Source organism: Papaver somniferum, chromosome 6 (genome assembly GCF_003573695.1).
Source record: "Papaver somniferum cultivar HN1 chromosome 6, ASM357369v1, whole genome shotgun sequence".
Taxonomy (NCBI): Eukaryota; Viridiplantae; Streptophyta; class Magnoliopsida; order Ranunculales; family Papaveraceae; genus Papaver; species Papaver somniferum.
In genome coordinates this window covers 8,370,412-8,376,411 of record NC_039363.1, presented here as the reverse complement: position 1 = coordinate 8,376,411, position 6,000 = coordinate 8,370,412, and positions in this window count along the sequence as shown.

Genomic DNA, 6,000 nt, shown 5'->3' with positions numbered 1-6,000 from the left:
ATGCTGTTGGAAGTGTTATCTCATGGCCCAAGGATCGAATAGTGTTTGATTAGTGTTCAAGAAAATTTTAACTTATCTTATCATTAACTTGGTGTGTGTGTTCAAGAAACTTTTGGTAACAAACATCTATATCTCTACCATTTTTTGAATTTGTGTGTTTAACACTAGCAGGTGAACTTGAATGATGTAATGGGTCACTGGCAGGTTTAATATGAATGTGAATTACTTTCGGCAATTTGGTTTCAGCTGTGACTTTTTTTTTCAAAATTTTTTTATGCACACAACTCCAAACAAGGGTTGTAGGTCAACATTCAACTACTAAAAACCTTTGTTGTATTAGAGATTATGACTCAACAAGGCACATGTTGTGTTATGGACTTTTACAATACATATTGAAGGATGTACAAAAATTTTCAACCATTACAACAAGAGTAGTAATACTACTATTCACATCATTTATAGAAGTTGTGTTATGGACTTGAACTACACATATTAGAAGTTGTACAAAAAATTTCAACCATTACAACAAGAGTAGTAATACTACTATTCACAGCATTTATAGAAGTTGTGTTATGGAATTGCACTACACATATTAGAGGTTGTACAAAAAATTTCAACCATTATAACAAGAGTAGTAACACTACTATTCACAACATTTATAGAAGTTGTGTTATAGACTTGTTCTACACATATTAGAGGTTGTACCAAAATTTTCAACCATTATAACAAGAGTAGTAATAGTACTATTCACATCATTTATAGAAGTTGTGTTATGGGCTTTTACGACACTTAACGAATATTGTGAAAGCATGTATAACGATATAAATAGGAGTTGTGAAAGAAATTCTAGAAAATTATGTTTGAGTTTGACAACCTTACTTGTGTGTTGGGATAAGGTTTTCTACAATACATAAAGGTTGTTGTGGAAGGATGTCATACAACTCCTGTACGTATAGTGAAAGACGAATTTACAAGTCTTGTAGAAGTTGTATTCGACACTTGTGGGGGTTGGCAAAGTATGTTTTTCCCGTAGTGATAGGAAGAAGATGAACAGTAAACCTAGATAATACTAACAAACTAGGTAAACTAAAGCTTATCTAGCTACAATACCGGATTTATTAGCTAGAATCATGACCATGTATGACTTAGTCATGTGAGTGATAGCTAACCACCTCGGTTACCTCGGTGGCAATGTATCATACATTCCAACAGCCCCTCAAGTTGAACACGGAGAGAAATTAAGTGTACAACTTTAACCATGGACAAGGTTGTGTAACATCTCGGCGATAATGTTGGTGAGGCACTCTTGAACAGCAACACCAAGCGGCTTGGACGGGAACACCACCAAAAAGCAAAATAACAGATGTTGATGAAGCAGCAGAAAAACAGTCTTCAAAACTGGGTATAACCAAATCACTAGAACACTAGTACAACGACAAACCATGGTGCCACTAGTGTATAAAGGTACACCAATTAATCTCCATCTTCGCAAAGCTTTTGGTTCCGCCATATGATCTTGAAAACAGAAAAGAATAGAAGGACCAGTACTTAATGTACCTCCTGCAGTATCAACACCAAAATGATACTGCACATGCACCACCAGGATTGCTTGCAACTCCCTTTACCCGGAAAGAATATATGTAGAACTAGTTCGCAAATCCTAAATTGGATTATCTTGTTAACGGTTAAATATTAAAGAGACCCGAATATCTATACCAAAGGATTAAAAAGGTCATGATGAAAATGATGAGATGAGTTTCGATGGAAACAGATAAAAGTGTGATTGGAAAATATTTAGAAGGAACCTTCTATGGAAAACCTAGATAAAGGTGTGAGATAATAATGACATCCATACAAAATAGAAAAGATGTCTGTAACCCCTTATATGACAACAAGGATTCTGAAAAAAAAAAAAGATTTTAGTCTTTGAATTAGACTAAAAAAAAATGCTATCTTTGATGCAAAATACAAAGGATGATCTTTGTAGTGTTTGGAACTCACACATCAAACACAAAAGTTAGCAAAAAAAAAAACGTGACTACTAATTGCACCAAAGAAAACAAAATTGGAATACATGCTGAAGCAAAACCGATTGATTTTGACGAGAGAAAAATATGATGCTAAGGAGAGCAAAAAAAAAAAGGTGAAAGACTCATCTAAATATGGAGACTCTTCTAATAGATCACTATAACGAACACCGAAATAGAAAAACAAAGCATCATCAATGGAAGCGGAAGCTGACGGATCTTTTCCTGCTCTGTACCATCATAAAATATGAATGGTAAATCAGAGGGAAATAGAACAAAAAGATTAGAGTGATTCGGTCACTTGACCTACGTGCAGCATGAAACCCCTTAGGGGTAAATTATATTTAGATGATCTCAATACTGAGTGAGATAAGATTACAGATACATTTATGATTCCTACATGTAGGAAGAAGATGAATAGTAAACCTAGATAATAACAAACTAGGTAAACTAAAGCTTATCTAGTTACAATACCGGATTTATTAGCTAGAATCATGACCATGTATGACTTAGTCATGTGAGTGATAGCTAACCACCTCGGTGGCAATGTATCATACATTCCAACAGGTAGGATTCTAGTTGCAGCATGCATTTGGTTTTCGTCGTAGGAAGGAATTAGTTTATGTTTAGGACTAGGTAGCTAGGTTTCCTTATCTGCGTAGAACTCCATTTTTATGTATGTTCTCTATAGATACATAGTTTGTTCAAAGGTTTTAATCAACCAATATTATTATTATTAAGTGCTTGTGGGCTAATCATCCAAATTATTATTATTTGGTGTTCGAGGGCTAATCATCCACATAGAAGAAGATAAGCCGATCTGATAGATAAAGAAGAAAAAGAAGAAGAAGATCATACTAAGGTAATTTTTCCAATGGAACTTTTTTCTGTATACAAAATCAAATTAGACAAAAAAAAAATCATATTTGATCAAGTTTATCCAAACTTGTTTTCCTTGAATTTATATTACACGAACCCCCGTTAAGGAATCCATCCTAGTTTGAATTAGTAGTAATTATTCAAATTCTATTCATAGTCCTAAGAATAAAAAGAGGATTTTATAAAAGAGCGGGTGGCCATAGCACACCTAGGTATAACATGGCTCTTTTTAATTATCGACAGATACTAGCAATTGTTGTTTTTGTTCATGTGTGCCTTTTTTTTTTTTTACTTATTAGAACAGAGGGTCCAGTATATTCGACCAAACCATTTCAAATTGTTTATTCGTATTTTAACAGCTTAACTAACGTCTGGTACGTTGTTGTGGTTTTAGGACGATCCATGGCAACTCATTTTCTGCCGGAACACATAATTTTGCAAATTTTGATATGGCTCCCTGTGCGATCTCTGTTGCGTTTCAAATCTGTGTGTACATCTTGGTATGCCCTCATTCAGTCACCCTACTTCATAAAACACCATGCCACTACTACTACTACGGTGGACGACAACAACTCCAAGCTAGGAGGCACCTTCATCTGCCAACACAAACGAAAACTTGCGTTTTATTTGCTTTCTGATAAATGCCTCAAGGAGGTGGAGGATCTATTCGAACGACTGTGTGTATTATCTGAGTATCAGATGACGTATCGCCGTGCCATACGTATGGTCGGTTGTGTTCATGGAATAATTTGCATGCACAACAATGTAACCGGGGATATTGGTCTTTGGAATCCTGCTACGAGACAATGCAGACTTCTACCGAAGTCATTGGACTTGGAATTGGAGCTAAACCCCATGGGTTGGTATTCGCCTCATTCTTTTGTTGGTCTCTGTTTTGATATTGAAACCAATGAATATAAGGTGATACGAGTTTCTACTTTCGACCGCCCATATGTAGAAAATCCATATGCAAGCGTTAACAGCTTGCGTAAAGTTCAGATATACTGCCTAGGTAGTGATTCTTGGAAGTTGATAGACTCAGATTTCCATACTAATTGTTATAGACTAGAAGGAGAAGGAGCGGGAAAGAGTTGGAACGAAATAGATAGAGGTGCTCAGCTTCTGAACTGTAATTCTATAATACTACATTCATCGAAGAGTATTAATAACTTCCATGATAATGTGTTAAGGAGAGTACACAAACGATATTTGGGTTGGAACGATATATTTAGCATTTCAAAGGTTGAACCGTTGAAATTAAGGCAGACGAGAACAATCTCTTTTTCATCTTTGGATGCACCTGAAGGAGGTGTTTCGCATATTGATCCATTTTTAACTTTATCTTTCAGAAATTATTCACGTTGGAAGATTGATCTCTCTGAGGAGAATAAAATTTGGTCAATAGACAGGATACTTGTGGATACCGGAAGTTCGGTGGATATTCTTTTTTACAATGCGTTTAAAACCATGGTATACAAAGACTCTGATGTCATACTATACCTACAATAATTACGGGTTTAATTGAATTGCATCAAGACCTAAAGGCACATGCAAATTTCTTGGAAGAATTAGAAACTGAAGTAACTGTTTGTGTAGTGAATGTGGATTCACCGTGTAATGCATTCATAGCATACCTTGGGTGCATGGAATAAAATGATTTGTGTCAACCTTTCATCAGGATATTCAATTTCCAATGCCCAGCGGGATAGACAAAGTAAAAGGATATATTAAATAAGCGAAACATTGTAACGATAAAGATGTTCATAATTACAAAGAAAAGATTAAAAAGAAGAATGAGCAAAAAGAAAAGGGTGTTGGAAGTGAGAAAAGAAGAAGAGTTGATGATATATATGACTAAAGATAAAGAAGTATGGGACATGCAAAGTGATATTATCGAAAAGGAAGGATATCTACAATTAAAGGAACCGTCCCCTCTCAGAGAAACAATCATGAACTTCGCAGCAGTCGAGTCAACGAAGGAGGTAAATTTTAGAACTGACGAGGAACCAAAGATGGTGAAGATTGGAACGAAGATGGGGATGGACGAATAAGAAAGTTTATAAAACTATTATGATATTATTGAGATGTGTTCGCATGGGGAATGGACAAAATGGCAGGGATCGATCCGCTCGTTACATGCCATAAACTTGAAATAAAGCCTGTAAGGGATCGAGATATATTTCTCCCTGACCAAAAACTTATGTTTTGGTGGAAATAGGTAAGACCTATTTATACAAGTCTAAGTGAAACGTATTCTGGCCTCGTAAGAAAAGAAACAGATGAATTAAATGGGAAGAGGTGGTAACGCCTGGTATTGATGGAATTTGATGGAATTGATGTTCCATAATGAAAGAGCGTTTCACCATTACTTCCTGCATTTACTAACTGTTTTATTCTTATGACACTATCTTAAAACGGGCATTTGTTTTATTCTTAAGACTGCCAAACCAATACCCTAATGAACATCCCCCAGTTTGTGACATACGTTTTTGATGTATCGAGTGTTTTCGTGGAAAACATGTAGCATGTCGTTGGTGTTTGATAAGTTGAGCTTGAGAGACTTGCCGGCTTAGTGGCGACCTTCGACGGTCGATATTTTGCATCTTAAGAGGAATCGTGGCCTTTGATGTATGCGCGGCATGCCAAAGTGCAAGGGTTGCACGACATGTGCCAATGGCATGTGTGGCATGCCTTGGCCCTAGGTTGCACGTTGGGTGCGAGTGGCAATGCCAAAGTGCAAGTCTTGCAAGGCATGTGCCAATGACGCGTGTGGCGGCTTTGGCCCTAGTTTGCACGGCTTGGCATGCCAGGTTGCAAGGGTTGCATGGCATGTGCCAATGGAGGGTGTGGCGTCTTTGGTTCTAGGTTTGCACGGCTTGGCATGCCAGGTTGCAAGGGTTTCATGGCATGTGCCAATGGCGCATGTGGCGGCTTTCGCCCTAGATTTGCACAGTTTGGCATGCCAGGTTGCAAGGGATGCATGACATGTGCCAATGGCGCGTGTGGCAGCTTTGACCCTAGGTTTGCACGGCTTGGCATGCCAGTTTACAAGGGTTGCATGGCATGTGCCAATGGCGCGTGTAGCGGCTTTGGC